Genomic DNA, 20704 nt, shown 5'->3' with positions numbered 1-20704 from the left:
ATGCTATTCCAAAAGAGGATGAAATGAAATGGGGCAATGGATTAATGCCAAATATCTGCTGCAGCTGCTGCTGCTGCTGCTGCAGTGCACCTCAAGGAAAATAAGGTTAACTAGCAAAGTTAGTTGCAATTGCTGTGACCGTGAAGCCATCAGAAGCATGGGATTGATTTATGACACATGTGTAGCTGTTACATCACCGCCGAACATGCAGCTGGATCACCTTGTGTGCCTTGATGTCGTATCTTTGACTATACAATGCAAGGCTCCAAGACAGGGATTTTTTTGTTTGTTTGTTTAATCACAATCCATGGCAGCTTTGAAACAGGAATAATGTGATATAATTATTCCAAAAGAAACAGGAATGGAGGGTTATATGTTATATGTTATAGATTGAGGTTATTTCACATTTAGTTTTGTGTTTGTGTGTAACGAGTAAGCGTGGGAGTCTGCCAAGAACTTAACAACCCAACGCAACCGTCACTCGGGACCGACTGAGCTTTTTTATGAAAGCCATAAGTACTTCCTTGACATTCTTTTGGACTTTGTATCAGATGGGATTACATTGTGCTGATTCTTCCTCCACTTTGACTTTCTCATCTGGACTCCAAATACAGGATTTACGACTGTGTGTTTGTGTGTGTGTGTTTGTGTGTGTTACATTTTCACACCATATGCCATGTGTTCAACACCAGGGTCAGTTATATTAAGAGAGCCCAAATTACATGAATGTGAACGCTTCCAGGTTTCAGAACCTTGGATAGCTCCCATGCTTTTTTTCCCCCTCCTGATGTCTGAAGGGTGGGCTGACTCACTCCAGTACAGCCTCATCATTTGTCTCCATCACTGTGACAAGCCTCTATGACCCCCATCCCACCCCCCCCAAGCAACATACACCTCTTCTCTCTGCATGTGGAATGTTTGTGGTGTTTTAAACATCACTTGAAAAAAACAAGAAATCATCATATTTGCTTATTTATGGTAATGGTAATGGTTTTATTTCATTTGAACATGCATCAGATTCCAATTGAGTGCATCCCATAATCAGTTCCCAGTTCCACATGTCCAAAAGGAGTAGGAAGAAGCAAAGCTTATTAAATCCTACCCCTCCATCTGGTACTTTTACAATCACTAACTGTTACATTTGTTCACTTCCTGCTTTCCATAATACAGTTTTTTTTAATTTTGTAATTTTTTGTCCCGTACCGAAGTACGAGGTGATATGAGCATCCAATGCCATAATGGGTACCATAGTAAGTGTCAATATAGTGATATATATAGCACATCATGACTGGTTCAAGACTCTTCATCCTTGTATTTAGCAAACATCAACTGCTTGTATTGTTTCTTGAACTGGCTCATCGTTGTGCATTGTTTGATTCCCTTACTCAATCCATTCCATAGTTTGAGTCCACATACTGAAATACTATGGCTTTTTAACGTAGTCCTAGCATAGAAGTGTTTCAAATGTACTTCTTCCCTGAGATCATATTTCTCCTCTCTTGTAGAGAAGTATTGGATGACATTTTTAGCTAATTGCTTATTTTTAGCCTTATGCATTATTTTAGCTGTTTGAAGATGAGCTATATCAGCAAGTTGAAGTATTTGTGATTTTAGAAATAAGGAGTTAGTATGTTCTCTGTAGGCGGTATTATGAATTATCCTTACTGACCATTTATTGACTTACATGAAGATATGTTTATTCTTGCCTCCACAAGAACCACATCAAACTCGTCTAAGAATGCTTCCACGGACACGCCGGAACAATAAAGAGCCTTGCCAAAAATGTTCCTACAAAGTTGGAGGCACACAATTGCTTTGATTTGGCCTCTGGGGGGACTCACACTTACAGAAATAGATGATGTATTACCATGACATCAACATAATAATAAAGCAGACAAGAATGAAAAAGCTGTTTACTTATTAATGTAGTTCCTTAGTGCTTCCCAAGGTTTGACAGTCCCGCATCCCTTCAGACATTTCACCTGAAGTCATGCATTATAATGCTGCACACTTAAAAACATAAACCACAGTAATCAGACACTAAAACACATTTGTTTTTATGTTTATATAATGGTTGTTTTTGTGACTATATATATATATATATACTATATATATACATACATACACATCAGGCCAGTGTAAAATGTACTTGCTGATATGCGCTGTCATAGTTGAGTGCTAGCAGCAGGTTAGCAGTGTAGAGAGTGGCCGACAGCAGCTCCTGTGTGAATGTTAAGTGCATGTGTTCTGTGTGTGTTAAGAAAGTGATTGAAGTGTGCCTCTCTTTAAACAGTGCCAGTTGAGTAGCATTGCTTTAATGAGACAATGGCCACCTGGAAGTACGCTGGCTATGCTAATGTGTACATTTGTCTTATCTTATGTCTGTGCGATGGCTTATTTTCTCTTATTATGTTGGCTATATTGTGTAATACAAGTGTTACTGTGACTATAGGGGTGTTATTTCATGTATATAGGGCTCTAATAATTATTTAAAAAACATTTAAAAACAACGAAAACATTTCATTATTAATATTGAATCCTAATTTGTGGAAATTCACAGTTAAATTATCACAGTTGGGTCCATTTAACTGCGATAAACTGCAGTTTTACATAACTAGTGTTGATAAACTACAGTAAGATGTGATGAACCATGATCTTGATGCTCTTTTGCTGTGGTCTGCAATAACAAAAGAGAAAGACAGGTGAGGGACCAGCCTGAAATTACAAGGGAGGAGCTGGTTCTGGGACCGCAGTCACCAAGAAACCATTTGCGGTAATTGATTGAGATCAGTCAGGGCCCACAAGGTCCCCTTGCTCCAGAACACTCATGTACAGGCCCATCTGAGCTTTGTCAATCAACCCTTAAACGATTCAGACAAGGCACGGGGAAAATATGGTCAGAAATTGAACTATTTGGCTTCAGCCTCAACTGCTGAATACGACCCCAACAACACTATTAGTCCTGTCAAACATGGAGGAAGATATATGATCCGTCGGTGCTGTTTCTTTGCCCCTCTGAGATGTGTGAAAACCTGGAAACAGTACACGGTTTTACCATGTACCGACCGTACCATCCTTAGAATGTACCAACATGTGCTCCGTCTGTATTTGAGGAAAACATTATAATGGTGACAAAACACATAGCTTAGCAGCTGTGTTTTGTTAAGAATCAGCTCTCACACACTTTGCCTTTTCTGCTGGCACAGCGTGATCTTGACAGCGTTGGTAGTATTTTCCCGTTTTTCGACTGTGATAGACGTGTTAAATGTAATGTTTGGTTTTGGTGATACCTCAAGGCAGGATGTCTTTGTCTATTGTTTAATTTTTATAGTTGGTAAAACACATCCGTCACCATTGTGGAGCATTAAATAAGCAATTAGTTTTTTTTCAGTCAGAGCTTTGATGAACCTGCTGTGAAGCACAGTGCAGAGCAAACATCATGTAGACTTACATTTATTCAAATGTGCAGCCATAGCTGGCATTTTTGTTGGCATATTTTCTTTTTCGATATTGCTTGCATTTGGAGGGGAAGGTGGAAGCTTACTTAAAAAAATAGTATATAAAGCACACTTGGGACATACAGATGCACACCCAATCGAATCAGGCTGCATCTTTAAATAAAGGTCATTGTCAAGGTCTTGTTAAGTTATTGTGTGAAATCAACGCACTATTTAAAAAAAACAAAAACTGTATTATGGAAAGCAGGAAGTGAACAAATGTAACAGTTACTGATTGTAAAAGTACCAGATGGAGGGGTAGGATTTAATAAGCTTTGCTTCTTCCTACTCCTTTTGGACATGTGGAACTGGGAACTGATTATGGGATGCACTCAATTGTAATCTGATGCATGTTCAAATGAAATAAAACCATTACCATTACCAAATATTTTATAAAAAAATTCTGCCCTCCCCCCGGGAGGGGTTGTGTGCCCATGAAGCACACAAATTAGAGCTGTTTTTTTAGCAAGACGCTTATTGACCAAGAAAATTGAGAGACCAGCCCAGAAATGATCTCAAAGGAGCTGGGAGCAGTCGCCAAAACAAACATTCGGAATAGATTGAGATCCTCGACTTGCTGTGTATAGATAGAAAAATGTTAAATATAATTCTTACCGTGAAACGCAAATGTGGACATCCATACTTGTACACTAGAATCTTAAAGGAGAGCTTCCTGGTCTAAGCCAGAACACTGAAAACCAGGCTATGGATGATTGGATCTCCCAGCCTGACAATGAGCCAAAACATAGGGCCAAAATAACAAAAGTGGAGCTCAAGAAGAAACACATTAAGATCCTCAAGTGGCCTGATCGGCCTCTGGACCTTAATCCTATAAAATAAATTGTAGAGGGACCTGAAACTTTCCAAGCAACAGCCTCAAAACCTTTAGGATATAGAGATAAGCGGTAAAGAGGATTGCACCAAAATCCCTCCTGAGATATTCGTACATATTTGCAGCATTTCCTAGTAATCTCGTCAACATTGGTCACTTCTTATTTCTTTCTAAAGGGACGGGACTAACCTTTGCTGCTATTTGGGGGGGTTGTAAAGGCTATTTCATTCATTTTTATTGTAGTTTTTAGCATGCTTACTCTTAGGTCCATGCAATACTAAACAACATAATACTACTTACTGCCAACTGCAACTTTGTTGTATAACAAAAACCCGAAAAAACCCTGCAATCTGAACAACCTGGCTCATGTCTCTCTGTCTCTTACTTGGCAAAGATAATAAAGCCCAATATGAATACGAACCCTCACATTGAAGGGATTGATTTTTGTAATGTTTTAGTGAAATGAGACTCTTTGTGTATCGGAAAATTACATTATATATTCTGCTGACTGGGAACAAAAGACTTTTTGGAGAACATGAGTAATCAGTAATTGACAATGTGTTTGTGTTGGTGCTAAGCATCGGCGCCATTATACCGTGTTCTCACTTGCAATTGTTTCAAATGTGAGTGGGCATCCATGCAGCCTCTTCACGATGCTCTGACTTAGCCGTTCACCAATCAGGCTTATTTGCCGCTTGTGCCATCTCAACATACTGGACAAAGCGGTGGCTCATTTGTGTCAAATTACTTCCTGCAGATGCGCTTTGGTGTGAAAAGACAGGAAAGGGTCTGGCTCATCCACTGGCCAATAATCACATATGTGACACAGATTGTTTGGGGATTGGAGCTCAAAAACAGCAATTTATCTTAGCTATCACTTTTTAGATTGGTTATGATACAAATACAGATCTTTTTTTGATTGCAATCCTATAACAATTGTTATTCAAATTATGCATAGTTGTCCTTGAGTTTTGTAAAGATTAGAATCTTTTTTTTGTATCGTTAATGTGTGACAAAACTTGTTTCAAATTTTAGAGTGTAACATTCACCGGCTTGTATTTGCTGTAGCAGCTTTGCTGTCTCATTGATGTGCTGGGAAATGGTGTTGTTTGATGAAGGCGTGGTCTGTGTACTTTTTCTGGCAGCGTCTCAACCGAAGTCAACTGGGGTAAGCTCCAGCTCACCTCTGACCCTCATTATATAGAAAATGTATGAATGAATGAACACAAGAAACCGTTTCATATGGACCATCACATTCTGTGATCCCTATATAAGATTCCTTGCCTTTCACTTAGTTTGAGGTTGATTTCAGTTGCAAGTGGCAGTAATTAGCAATTTGCGGGCTGAGCTCTCTGTGTGTTGGATGGGGCCGGGTTGAAGTATATGTTACAAAATAAAATTAATTTGAGAGTACAGGATAGAGCAGGGGTGGGCAAACTACGGCCCGGGGGCCACATCCGGCCCGCCAAGTGTTTGATTACGGCCCGCCCAATCTTTCCAAAGTATTTCATTTAAACTCAACATACAACCTGGCATCATGGCCTGAGCCAACCTTTTGATGGTTTTATCACTTTCGTTTTTTGACATGGTCTGTTGTTTACAAAGTGCTCCTGAAAAAAGGGACACAAACACATAATAATAATAATAATAATAATAATAATAATAATAATAATAATAATTATTATTATTATTATTATTATTATTATTATTATTATTATTATTATTATTATTATTATTATTATTATTATTATTATTATTATTATTATTAGATTATTATAATTATTGTAATTATTATTAGAACTATTATGATTATTATAATTATTATATTAATGCTAATTATTATATTAATTATATATAATATTATTGTTATATTTGCATATTTTACATAATAATAATATAATAATTATTATTTTAATGTTATTGTAATTATTATGATATTTTATTATTTTTAAAATATTTAAATATAAATATAAAATAATAAATAATAATAGCAGATTGCATGACAATTTTACAGATACAATAATACCAGGTGGACTGTTACGTGTAAAATATATTTTTGCCCCCCCCCCCCCCCGTAAATTTTGTCATATCAATGCGGCCCGCGAGTCAAAAAGTTTGCCCACCCCTGGGATAGAGCATAGAAACACCTGTTAGTGTGATATACTGCAGTGCTAGTGCTGAAAACTATAACTGCAATGTGACATGTATTCTATATAATAATGCAAAATAACCAATAACACTATGAGAAATTATGACATCATACCAATAAATTGCATAACATGAAAACAAATCTGCAAATACATAACATGTCCTAACTCGCTTGTAAACAAACACGGTGGCGATGGTGTAGGAGAGACAGACAAGGATCTTATCGAATTCATGACTTTTATTGCAAACATTGATCCAAAATCGTAGAAGAGGAGCCAGCAGGAGGATGAGTGTGCCAAAAAAAAGAAATTTCTACAGGTTCACCAAGTACTCGCTTTTCTCACTTCGCTGTGTCCGATGTTGTTGAACAACCTTTCATAAATAGTCGGAGGATACAATATGGATGTCTACAACCATGCAATAGTAGTAGCCCATTTTTGCCCCGACATTCCCACTCGCAATCGCACCAGCTGCTCCCCAGTCAACTGTGCGAGCCCCAGAGACAGATCGGTAGAAACGAGGGCATACTGTGTAAACTGCTTCTCTCCCTTTCTTCCCCCTCCGGGCCTCTGTTTGAGTTTTTGTCACTGCCTTTTAATTGGGTTACTGTATGTGTGCACTGCGGTTGACAGTTTGCACAATGCAGTCAGGACAAACACATTAAAAGAGCCCTCCCTCTTTTGAGGCAGTGTCCAAATTGATCCAAGGCGGTCATGTAGTTGGGCCGCCTGTGTGGTACACGCCTTCTTTTCCATTTAATTCGCTGCGACTGCTGCTTTCTATCACTCGATTACCACTCAAAAACACAAAAGGCGGATGGGGCGAAAGGTGACTCTCATTTCCATAACAGACTTGAAAACTCTGATTAGCCAGTACATAACGTCACGACCAATCACCATCACCCTGACCTTTGGCATTAAGCCTCATGACTTAGATTCGCTTCATGAAAGCTCATTTTTTATGGACCTACAGGAAGTGAACAAGCAAAGGATGCAGTTGTAAATTTGTGAATCTACTCTGCGGCTGGTTGCACGGCTTTTAATTAGGGTCATGTATTGATGCCGTGATAAAGGCGGAGAGAAAAAGAGAGTGTTGCGTAATTTCAGGAGGAGATTTTATTGTGAAAGAGCCAGGGATAGCTGTGTTTTTTTAGCAGGGTTATTAAGAGTTCTTCTGAATTTTTGTCAGAAGCCGTGTTTTATGTGAAAATGCTAAAATTACAATTGTAATGCTTTTTTCAATGCATCTAAGCACTCATAATTTCAATCACGGCCTGATATTTGCCACATATAGTTCAGATCACTTTCAGTGGAACCTTGGTTAGCATACACCTCGGTTAGCATACGCCTCAGTTAGCGTCTTTTCTGGTTAACATAGAAAATGTATACCAATATTTTGCCTTGGTTTGCGTACATTTTCTGGTTAGCGTATAAATATATTTGTATCACAAAACATCCTTGTTAGCTTGGTTCAACATGGAAACAGGGACCATAAGTCATCTCCGTCGGCCGTTTATCATGTCATGATGTGATCTCAGTTCTGTACTATTTACACTACAAGTCTCAAAAATGTTAACACCAAACATAATTTTCTAGTTTTACATGCATAAACAATTATCAATGCACATAAATGAACTTTTCGGGTTATTTTTACCTACACTGAGGACATGTTGCCAAAGACATTGCGGTAGCGAGATCAACACGGACACCATCTTTGTGTTTTGCTTTGTGAGTTATTTATTGAATTCAATAGCGTTTCTCACCGTCTTTATCAAAATGCCGGCACTTGCAACTTTCTTTGGCTCCATTTTGGCTTATTTTGCAGCCGTGATGAGAAGAAAAGCAGAGACTGAGGTGAGAAAGGCTATTGAATTCAAGGAAAAAAACGTTGGTATTCCTTTTGATGACACTGTCGCATCGTGTCTTTGGTAACAATCACATCTTCAGTGAAGGTTAAAGTAACCTTAAATGTTAATTTGACCCCAAACCTTTCATCCCTTTCAGAATCCAAGATGGTAAATCAGTAATATTTGTACTTTTACACATTTTTGTAGTGATTAAGGCTGCATGCCTTCAGAATCCAAAGGCATGGTAATTATTAAGCTGTGGGAAACACTGAAACAAATAATGACCGTAATTTCCAGTGCATAAGCCGCTGCATTTTCTCCTACTTTGAACCCTGCGGCTTGCACAGCGATGTGGCTAATTTATGGCTCAACATTCCATTTCCCTTGAGTGCAGCTTCAGGAAGTAGTGACGTGGACGATTGAAGTGGAAGCTAATATCACGTTATGACGTGTTATGCAGCCATCTCTTCACATCTTAAGCACGTTTGATCAAATGTAGAATTAATTTGGGCTACTGAGATCACCAACTGTCCACTATCACGTTTCGAAAGGCTGGACTGAATCGAGAGCATATCTCAAAAGTCTGCATGAAATGGGCTTTTAGGATAGTGAGTGAACACGTATTTAGGAACTGGGTTCGAGTCATAAGTTGTCTGAGTTTGGCAAGTCTAACCACCTTAAAGCAGATACAAAAAGAACAAACCTCTGGTGTGTCTAATCGGAGAAGACAAGCTCTCAGTGCTCCAGTAGGGAGATCCAAGATTTACACAGGATGAACATCATCTACAACTGTTTCATTTTCATTTAGGAGTACTTCCTTGCTGTACGTCTCTCACACCTTAAAACCGTATCATTGAACTTGATTTGGCGTTGCATTTAACACTACATCTGTTGTTTTATTGATCTGAATGCTTAAACGCTCATCTCATTTCATGCCCTGGCCATTGCAAAGAGGTGGTTATTAATATTAATATGAATATTAATATGAATACAACATATTATTGAGAAATAATCTGTTGGATTCAGACACCGAGTTCTTAATGAAATGCAAACATGTAAATTGCTGGCAAAGGAGATGGAGTGTCCACTTAGCTCTAAGTGCTACAGATAGCACATCTGTCAGAGGAGGAAATGGGTCTGGGCTGAGATCACCACCAGCAATCTGTAATCAAAAATGGTGGAAAATTGCATTGTGGCATTGTGGTGAGCATGGGGGTGGGGAACATACATAATCGCTCCCAGGGATGAGGGTTTGTAATTATTAACTTGTCTCCTCCTCCAACGGTTCTATCGCACCTCGTATCCTCGTGTTCTTTCACAAGCCCGCACTGCTTTTCATCACGAGGCATTTTTGTTCGAGTATTTTGTTGCATATTCCTCATGCATCCGTGCTTGAATGGATCCACTGAAGTGCCCCCTCAACACGCACTCTTCTCCATTTGGGGGCCATATTGTGGTGGCATTTCGGAATTGTGAACCTAGCCTGGTGACCGTCAGTCCAGAAGCTGAAAACAATTAGTGTTGCCAAAATGTGATGAGGCAAAGGAGGTCATTTTCTGACTTTTGATACTTTGCAATTTGGTTGGCAAAACTAATGTGACCAAAATCCATTGCATTCTTCTGGTTGTGTGACGCTGTGAAATTCAATATAGTAATCCCTTGCCACTCCATGCCTCAAATGCTGCAGCTTCATTCTGTCACGGTTTTTCATTCACAAATCATACTGTTTCGTGGACCTATTTTTAGTCCAAAAATGAAGCATTTTTTTGCATACAGTAAGTATTTTTAACAGTAAAATGGAACTAAAATACAAATATAAGGCATTCAAAAGACACATTCAAACACGTGATTTTTCTAATTCTACACTAATCACCAGGTATCATTACTGTTGCTGTAATGTTCGGTGAGACACAGTTTGATTTTGGGAACAACAGGCTTTTATTGCAGGTTTGAAGTAAGTTACAGGCACAAGCACCGAGCTAAAACTCAACTCTGAACGCCCAACATCATGTCGTGTCCGCCCTCCACCTATCCCCCTCATTGTCTCATTGACTTATGGTCCCTGTTTCCATGTTGAACCAAGCTAACAAGGAATACAAATATATTTATACGCTAACCAGAAAATGTACGCAAACTGAGGCAAAATATTGGCATACATTTTCTATGTTAAACTGAGGCGTCTGCTAACCGAGGTGTATGCTAACCAAGGTTCCACTGAAAGTGATCTGAACAAGTCTCATTGGCTTATTTTCTGTTATGTACATTAGGTAATACAAATGTAAAGGTGACTAAAGGGGTGTCATTAATGTATACAAAGCTCTAATAATGGATCATAATGTAAAATAAATTGGTTTTCTATGCTCAATTACAACTAAAATACTCCATTTAGAAATGAGGAATTGTACTGGGTAGAAATTCACTAATCACGGCCGGGTCTGGAACCAATTCACCATGATAAACGAGGGATTACTGTATGGCAAAATTGCTTCATAACTTTGATATTAAGGTTCAGTTGAAAAAAATACAACATCATTAAGAACCAATTAATGTATAATTTCATCCAAAAAGTGTGCCCACTCTTTCAATGCAGTGCTGTTGAATATATCAGAAGGCAATGATATACTTAACATTGTGGTTTCTATGGTAATGGAGCCATCAGATGTCCAGCATTGCACAGTCACCATGCACTACTAAAACCACTAGAGGTCCGAGAGAGACATGAAAGTGAAGCGGTAGGAAGCATCAGATGCCTGTGAGCTCTGTAATGCCATTAAGCAGCACCGAGGTAGTCATCTATCCTCCTTGACCGCTGCGGCCGAACTATAATGCATCATGCATGGTGTTGCTCTGCAGACACTCGGTTTACCGTCTATCCTCCCTGTTGTAATATCCATACATACATTTAACGGGCGGCTGCTTTATTTTCATTAATTGCACAACGGAAATCAGCAAAAAGTATCATCTGACAAGACAAAAATCTGGAGGATGCAAGCTGTCGTTGAGAGCTGAGAAGGCTGTGAGGACAAAGATGTTTACAGCGTGTGCTTCCATTTGCTTCTGCATTGTTGTATGTTTCAATAAGCCAGACAAAACGGTGTGTTGTATGATCAACTGGAATCAAAAGCAACATCTCAACATAGATTATTGTGTTATGAGTGCAAAGAGATGAGTCACCTCTTTCAGACAGCACATAACCTTCTGTCATTTTACAGATTCGGGCATATTCATAGAAATATTCTCTGAAAGGCAAAACATCTGTCGGAATTTTTGAAAAGGTTTTATTTTAGCTATACCTTAGTCCAGTGAGATTTCACTAGCTAAATATTTTTATTCAATAACCTTGATAAGGGTGTGTTTTGTTTGTTTTAAATAAGTACTACATAACACAAAGCTGGGAAGTAATCAGTTATTAAAAAACATGAACACCACACAATATCTGAAAAGGCGTTAATTAGACCACAGAGTAATGTAGCCTGATGAGGAAAAGTAAAGGCAATCAAATGAGATCCCTAACAGCCGTAAGCGTGCAAATGCATCTCAGCGGCGTCTTTGAGTTTTAGTCATGTAATCCACATGAACATTTATTGACAAATATTGTAAAGCTGAAGAGTAAATGCTCAGTTGGGATATTTAGTGCGTCTTTCAGCTGTTGCATCATGCTGTTGACTTTCAGCTTAATATATAAGTAATGCAGTAAAGTCTGATGTTGTTAGTATGCAGGACCCATGGGAATTTTGGCTCTTTTGAGAGAACCAGTTATTTTTGCTCCTGAACACCTCTTTACATTTTTCCTATTGATTATTTTCTTACTAGTTAATCTGAAGCTTATTGTTTTGATTAATCATGTAATTGTTTAGGCCGTACTTTTAAAGCTCCTTCTTATCATTAGCCTGTCTTCTCAGTTCTTGTAATGATGCTTCTATCTGAGAAGTAGTCATTTAGAAGGTTTTCAGTATATTTCATTACAGCGCTATTTCATCGACATCAACAAAGATGATGGCCGAAGAGCCCAGAATGAAAGTGCACGGAATATATAGCAGTTGCCAAGTCTCTATCAAAAGTGAAAGTTAAGCTTGTGCAAAAGTAAGCATTAAGCTTGTGTAAGTGAAAAGTGCATCTTTTTTATGTCTGCCTCTTTCAGTATTCTCCATCAGTCATATGTAACTATGATTGTGCTATGTGAGTGTCAGCCTTCTATAATCGCTACTGTATTAGCCTGAAAATGCATTGATCTTATAGACTGAATCTAAATGAGCAATGACAATATCCAACACTGTGAAATTGAACGTGAAAGTTAAGCTTGTGCAAAAGTAAGCATTAAGCTTCTGTAAGTGAAAAGTGCATCTTTTGTATGTCTGCCTCTTTCAGTATTCTCTATCAGTCATATGTAACTATGATTGTGCTATGTGAGTGTCAAGAAGGCCTTCTATAATTGGTACTGTATTAGCCTGAAAATGCATTGATCTAATAGTCTGAATCTCAGTGTGCAATGACAATATCCAACACTGTGAAATTGAACGTGAAAGTTAAGCTTGTGCAAAAGTAAGCATTAAGCTTCTGTAAGTGAAAAGTGCATCTTTTGTATCTTTTCTGCCTCTTTCAGTATTCTCTATCAGTCATATGTAACTGTGATTGTGCTGTGTGAGTGTCAAGAAAGCCTTCTATAATCACTACTGTATTAGCCTGAAAATGCATTGATCTAATAGACTGAATCTAAATGAGCAATGACAATATCCAACACTGTGAAAGTGAACGTGAAAGTTAAGCTTGTGCAAAAGTAAGCATTAAGCTTGTCTAAGTGAAAAGTGCATCTTTTGTATGTCTGCCTCTTTCAGTATTCTCCATCAGTCATATGTAACTGTGATTGTGCTATGTGAGTGTCAAGAAGGCCTTCTATAATTGCTACTGTATTAGCCTGAAAATGCATTGATCTAATAGTCTGAATCTCAATGTGCAATGACAATATCCAACACTGTGAAATTGAACGTGAAAGTTAAGCTTGTGCAAAAGTAAGCATTAAGCTTCTGTAAGTGAAAAGTGCATCTTTTGTATCTTTTCTGCCTCTTTCAGTATTCTCTATCAGTCATATGTAACTGTGATTGTGCTGTGTGAGTGTCAAGAAAGCCTTCTATAATCACTACTGTATTAGCCTGAAAATGCATTGATCTAATAGACTGAATCTAAATGAGCAATGACAATATCCAACACTGTGAAAGTGAACGTGAAAGTTAAGCTTGTGCAAAAGTAAGCATTAAGCTTCTGTAAGTGAAAAGTGCATCTTTTGTATCTTTTCTGCCTCTTTCAGTATTCTCTATCAGTCATATGTAACTGTGATTGTGCTATGTGAGTGTCAAGAAGGCCTTCTATAATTGCTACTGTATTAGCCTGAAAATGCATTGATCTAATAGTCTGAATCTCAATGTGCAATGACAATATCCAACACTGTGAAATTGAACGTGAAAGTTAAGCTTGTGCAAAAGTAAGCATTAAGCTTGTCTAAGTGAAAAGTGCATCTTTTGTATGTCTGCCTCTTTCAGTATTCTCCATCAGTCATATGTAACTGTGATTGTGCTATGTGAGTGTCAAGAAGGCTTTCTATAATCGCTACTGTATTAGCCTGACAATGTATAGACTGAATCTCAGTGTGCAATGACAATATCCAACATTTGCATCTACGACTGAAGTATCACTAGTATGGAGTAAAGACTAGGTGGCTCGTAGTAGCCAGCATGATCTGTTTAACACAAATAGTGGGCAGGGAGGATTTTCAGTAAGTAATAATAATGCAGTTGTGCCGACATGTATGAATTTACCATTCTCAGCATGCAGTCCGACTCTTGAATAGGGTTCGATGCTGCACTGCTCTCCATTTTTGTTGCCTTTAACAGGTTCGTGTTAAGTCTGTTCAGTACAGCTAAATAAATAGATATCAGTGTTTTAATAGTATTTCATTTAAAAAAGCTAAAATATGTATGTTTTTACTGTTGTTCAATAAGTCATTGTCTTCCATGCTTTCTATGTATTTGGTCCATCCCAGGACTGCATATGTCATTATTTGTTTTATTTTGCTGAGGGAGGGAAGGATTATGAGCTGAAACTGGGTCAAGTCACACTTGAAATATCTCCAAATAGCATTGATTACCTTCACAAACATTGAAGATAACCCCCTAATCTGAGTTTATTAAGAAATGAACGCTGATGATGGTTCCATACATGACCGCCCGGGATTTGAGAACCATGCAGTTGTTTCGTCCGCTGCTGAACGCTTGCCAGGCAAGGTGACGATTCCGATTCCAAGCTTGACTTTATCTGAACGCTGTGAGCTGAGTGACAGCTCCAAGGTGGCGCTGAATCATTGATGACCCACATTAATGGTGCATGGCCGTTTTTCAGACTGTTGTTAAGCCAGGACGTTCTGTCTCACCAATGTTCTGTCACACTCTGTTATCCTGTAGGCTGTGGGGAAGCCAGAGTGAGTTTGATTGCGCACTTAGGCTGGTTCCGTTCCAGTGTTCACGTGGCCACTCGAGGATGATAAAATACAGTGCCGGGCGGGAGCTGCTGTTGCCGAGAGGATTTTCATTTGTTTTCTTTGTTTCCCAATAATTATCTTCTGTTTTGTTTTGTCCGATATTGTCAGTAGTAGTATTACAACAGCGCCATTTGCATACTGCTGATGACATAATACACTGATTCTGCTATTTCATTGGGATCAATCGTACACAAAAGTTTATTCAATTTGAAAGAGCCTCGCTATTATTTGTTTTCAGCGTGAACAGATTGTGCGGTGCATCGTCAGAAGAGTCTGGAATAACACACATGGCCTGCAAGCACTCCGCTGTGTTTGTTCCATTTTGTTTTGCATGCCTGATAACCTTGCACCCACTGTGCCTGCGCGCTGAGATTATGGATGAGATCAAGTTTAATTGACTTTTATAATCTGATTTTGGCTAGGGGAGGGTAGATCACGGATTAAAGTTGTAGCCGCTACACAAGCAAGGGGATCAGGGGCTTGTTTAGCTGCTGAGGCCTAGGGGACGGCGGAGGCGTGTTTAGAGGTACATGCCAGTGCTAATCCAGAACAGGCTAAAGTCTATTGTAGTGAAATGGCTTTAATGAATTGCGCTGTCAAAAGGCTGGTTACGTTACGTTATTGTGGAGGCGCGGTAATGAAGTGGCCACCACGCAGTGATGTAATATGATTGCAGTTATAACATTAAGTGGCCTGGAGGAAACATTTCCTGGAGCTGGCTGTTCTTGTCCCCGGCTGACACGCTGCGAATGACTCGGCAACGGAGGGCACTTGTTGTGGACACACTGTGAGCCGCGCCGATGTCCCATCAGTCATCATGACGCCGATGTCAACGAGGGGGATTTTACTGAGAGCTCAACATCTTTACTTTCTCCTCTTCACTTCCCTGTACCCTTTTTATTTCATCCTCCAGCTTTGTAGCTTCTGGGCTTCTCTCAACCTTTGTTTGCCCATCGGAAGGTTTTGCTGAGAATGCGTTCTTTTCCGAGTTTTGCTTCTTCGCATTAAAACAGCAGCTGTACGTGGTGCAGGATCACAATGCTGGCCATTGAGCAGCTGGAAGACTCCTAACGGAAAAACAGCTTGTTACGTTTGCTAAGCATCTAATTTAGTCGTTTAGGCAACACAAGTCATTATTTAGCAGATCTCAAACCTGTTTTCTCGACTTGTTTTATTTTACTTGTGGTTCTCCGTGGCCCATTGGTGATGTAGTAGATCACTAAGAGGATTTTTACACAGGCCTTAAAAATTATTTGGGTACGCAAAGTTGAAAATGGATGTGAAAGTCCTGGATTGTTGTGGTGATAGGTGGTCTGCAGTCGTGAGGCCGGTTGGGTGAACTGACAAATTCACTTTGAAGACGTACGGTCAGAAATTAACATTCAATTCAGAATCAGAATCAGAATCAGAATCGCCTTAATTGTCACTATATTGCATACAACGAAATTTGAGTGCAATTCCACGGTGCATTTTGTAGAAGATAAAAATAAGACTAAGGAAAAGGAGAAAAATAAAACAAGGAATAACAATATAAAGTGGCAGGTGCTGTTCAAAATAAATGTAAATACGTATATGTACATAAAAAACAATAACCTATACAGTAACAAAATGTAGAATTGCAGTGACCAAATGTGGAATTTCAGTAAACAAAATGTAGTATTGCACTTGGATGAATAAATCTTATTGCACATAAGTCTAGTATTGCATGTTTGAAGCATTATTGTACTTAACAGTGAGGTGTATGTTTTAGTAGTGAAAAAATAAGTATGTTCATTTATGATTGTTTATTGCAGTGATGGCTTTGGGAAAGAATAATTCAATATCTCGAAGAAAAACATGATGTCAACTAAGGGAAGTTGACCAACATCAGACCTATTAGCATACTGCAAACTCTGGTCTGCTGGATAAGCCACTACTAACAGCACTTAATTCATCACCCATCAACTTAATACTCAAAATTTGTAAATGTAAATATACAAACATGTCCCAGTATGACATTAACATTTTTAAACAGTCCCACAAGGCATTGTGTCTGAGCAACACATTGGTACGCTGCAATGACATCAGCTTCCCTTTTTTTTGCGGCTTTGGGTCCTCTGCCCCCCCAGGTGGACATAAGCAGCATTGCAGTGTCATTTTTATGCTTCCCACCGTCTCCTCCAATTAAATGGTCTTCTGAACCGAATTGCATTGTGGGAACACTTTAAATTGTTGGGTTTTTTTGTCATGTAAAACTTTGATACATGCTTGTAAATTTCTGAGCTATAACGTTTGAGTGTCAGTTGCTGTGCGATGAGTTTAATGCTGTTTGTAAGATGAAACCGTGAGTCAGACTGTTATATTGCATAGTGACATCCTGCAATTTCAGACAAGCTGACAAGCTCATCGTGAGTTTGCTTATAGCTGACTGGTCCTCACGGACGTGTTTGCGCTGCAATATGCCATTTTTATCATGTGGCCGTTTGTGGCTTATATAGGAACAAATCCGTTTAGTAAGTGCAGCTTATACACCTGAATTTAAAGTACACATTTTGACCCTCAAGCGCACTTAACTGCTGTCCAGGTTCAGGCTGCATTCGTAATTTGATCACTCAAACCATCTCCTTTTTCAGATTTGGATTTGCAATAAAAATGTATCATTAGTTATAATTCAATAACCGTCCCCTTCTGTCTTCAATTACCATCGTTTGGTCACTACGAAAGAAGGATACAACCTAAATAGCAATGAGAGCTGTAATGTCACTGACTAGAGATACACCCCGTTTCTCTCAACGTCATTCTTCTCCGCGAGCAGAAGAAACATTCCTGGTATTCCAAGTCATGTCGCACAGATCTGCTCTTCCTGTTCGCCGTTTTACCCACACTTGTGAACAAAGACTACAAGATACATGAGCTCCTTCACTTGGGGCAGCAGCTCACTCAGTCATTCACTCACTGACTGGAACGATTTTTCAAGCAGAGGAGGAAGTGGAGGTGCTTACACTCATCCCAACTGCTTCACACTTGGCTGCAACCCGCTCGCTGCCTGTTGGAGGTCACAGTCTGCAGAACGCAGTCAATCACTTCTGGAGTCTGCAAAGCAAACACTCCGCTCTCCTGTTGATCTTTAAGATTGCATTGGTGAATATTTTATGCAGAATCCGCTCAAGAAAATAGAAAATAATTTCTTCAAAAATGAGCAAAACTCTCACCGTGTATTTACGGAACGAGTGACGAGTAAAATAAGCTCCAGTACGCCCGCATTAGATGCGCTAAGCATGATAGCATGCACTGGTGGGCCGTGTCAGATAACACTGTTGAAAAAGCGCTTCAGTGAGCTGAGACTCTGGGGGGGGGGGGTCGGCCTACAGTACAACACAGACGACGGGTATGAGGCGGCTCCTGTGGCCCTCGGGTGCCTTGGGGCCCTCCTGCAAGAGCAGACTTATGTGGGCAAGTTTTTGGTGCGTGTATCAGTGAGTGCTAAATTTCTGTTGGTGCGTGTTGATGTATATTTTTGTCACAAAATAAACCATTCGTTATTTCAAGTACACCATTTTTAAAAGAAATCATCACAGTTTCATTCTCGTGCTGTGGGCATTTTTTTTCTATGAACATGGTTTTATTCCATTGTAATTATAATTAACTCATTTTCTTTATCCTACTGTAACATCGCTGAGAGGGTAAATAATTTGTTTTTAAGTCATTAATTAACAAACTGAAGCTGTTTAATGTGATGGACATATTTATGTAATGTACTGTCCTCTGGACGGTGGACGAGTGGTTTACACAGCTAGGGGACCCGTATGCTAGGTTAATATGAATATGAATGTGAGTGTGAATGGTTGTTTGTCTATATGTGCCCTGTGATTGGCTGGCGACCAGTCCAGGGTGGACCTCGCCTCTCGTCCGAAGACAGTTGGGATAGGCTCCAGCATGCCCGCAACCCTGAAAATGAATGAATGAATTGCGGATCGTCATAAGGATGAAACATGACGGTATTGTTCAGACCACTTCACAGTAGACCCCCAAATCATGTGTTGCAAAAAATTGGGTTGCAGGTGCGTTATCATCACATTAGCATAATTGGCGTGGTGCATGTACTTTATGGAGCCTCACAAAGTGGACAAAAAACATGAATAGCAAAACAGATACAGTTGTCTCTCGCAATATCGTAGTTCCATTTTCGCGCTCCCTCCATTTTTTCAGAAATTACAAATAAATCATCACTGTTTCATAGATTATGGTCTATTCATGTATTCAAATACACGTGATATGTAGTACCCTGGAACGGCAGTAATGACATAAACCATTGAGACATTACCTTACATTACATTACCTAACACTGGATGAAGAAAACCTCTCCTCCTATTCCACGGTGAAGTGGTACGTTTTTGGTTTGTTACATTTCGAAGAAATAAATTAGAAGTAAATCAGGTTGTTCAGAAATGGGAAGGTTCACAGTTATATCCTCGTTCCCTCCACTCATTCACTGCCGTTGTGTCCCTGGGCAAGGCGCTTCACCTTGCCTCCAGTGCTGCGGACGCTGGTGCATGACTGGGAATAAATGTTTGGTTGTCGTCGGAGAAGCCGAGGAGTACCCACCATGCTTTGTGGTGTGTATTTGTTTGTGCGTAGGTGTTTATTTGCTTTCTGTCACATCTTGATTGAAGTGGGTGTTTGGGTAAATGGCCGCTTCCTTTGTGTATTTGCTAAGCTGATAGCTGCAAATGAATAGTGCTTCCTTAAACACGACAACGCTTGCTTCCGTATAGCTTCTGTGCCTCTCAGGCTGAGTAGTTGTCTCAAACAGAAGTGACAAAGTTGCCAACACCGATCCCTCCTGCTGCGTCATTCTCTGGGTGGATTTAGAATCCACGCACCCACCTACTGTACGCAGTTATAGCAATGCTGGATTCACAGACAGTCCCTGTTTAACGCGCTTATGAAAAACACGAATTATTATGTGTTTCTGCAGCACAGCTATTTGTCATGTACAAGCAAAAAGAAGAACTATCAGTTGTTAAAAGTGCAAAATATGGAGCAAACCTTTGCTGTGATCATTGCCGCTTCAGGCAATACATTTCCTTGTCTTTGCCTTCCCCGGTTTGTCTGTGGGTCTCAGGGGTAGGCTATCCTCCGGCCTGTCAGCGCCCTATTTCTGGTCGGGATTGCCTCTCTGCAGACCCTTGCTGGTCTCCAGGGGGGACAGAGCAAATTTGTTTGGTATGTAAAGGATTTTCTACGAAAATATTTAAAAATAAGGAATCTTACTTCCAGGAATGCAGTTATCACATCAGGTCTGGTACCAGTCAATGAAAATAAACGAGGAATTACTGTTGAATTAAAAAGCATTGTATGAAACGCTTACGAAAATGACTATCGGGCTATGTTGTTTGGGAAGTGGCCCGTGAAGGTTTTTTTGCAGACCCACTGGTGTGAACTGAAGATGGAGTGTCATTGCATCTTCACATTTCCCACATGTCCTGTCCTAAAAACCTCTCACCTCAGTTCATACTCATTTGAAGGTCATGGAGGGCTTTCGTAAGCTCCCTCACGGGCGGATGAGCTCATGGGAGTAGTCGTTGCTGTATCAGTTGGAGAGAACGATGGAGTTAGATAATATTTACAGTACCTGTATGTGAAGCTCAATTCGTGGTCGGTGACAGTTGTTATTATTATTGTTGTTAAATTATTGTCTATCTCAATATGTCATGTTATTGGCTGATGACCAATCCATCCTGGATAGACCACAGCATTGGTTTCACATTGAACACTGAAAAAAATGTCAACTGTGAAGCTGATAAGGACTTAATGGCCGCCTGTAAACAATACTTTTTGGAAAGGAACAAAAATGTGTATTTTTCTTT

General features: G+C 39.5%; 1 protein-coding gene across 3 annotated transcripts in view; it reads left to right on the top strand.

Annotated features, from left to right (window-relative positions):
* The window catches only part of adgra1b (adhesion G protein-coupled receptor A1b), a 146840-nt gene that overhangs the window by 95986 nt on the left and 30150 nt on the right, over positions 1-20704 (top strand). The gene's annotated exons all lie outside the window — the stretch shown is intronic.

The sequence above is a fragment of the Doryrhamphus excisus genome, linkage group LG10, assembly GCF_037039965.1.
Source record: "Doryrhamphus excisus strain RoL-2023G ecotype Guam linkage group LG10, RoL_Dexc_Guam_v1.1, whole genome shotgun sequence".
Lineage (NCBI taxonomy): Eukaryota > Metazoa > Chordata > Actinopteri > Syngnathiformes > Syngnathidae > Doryrhamphus > Doryrhamphus excisus.
Note: the sequence above shows the minus strand (reverse complement) of the source record. Positions and strands in the feature narration are given on the sequence as shown.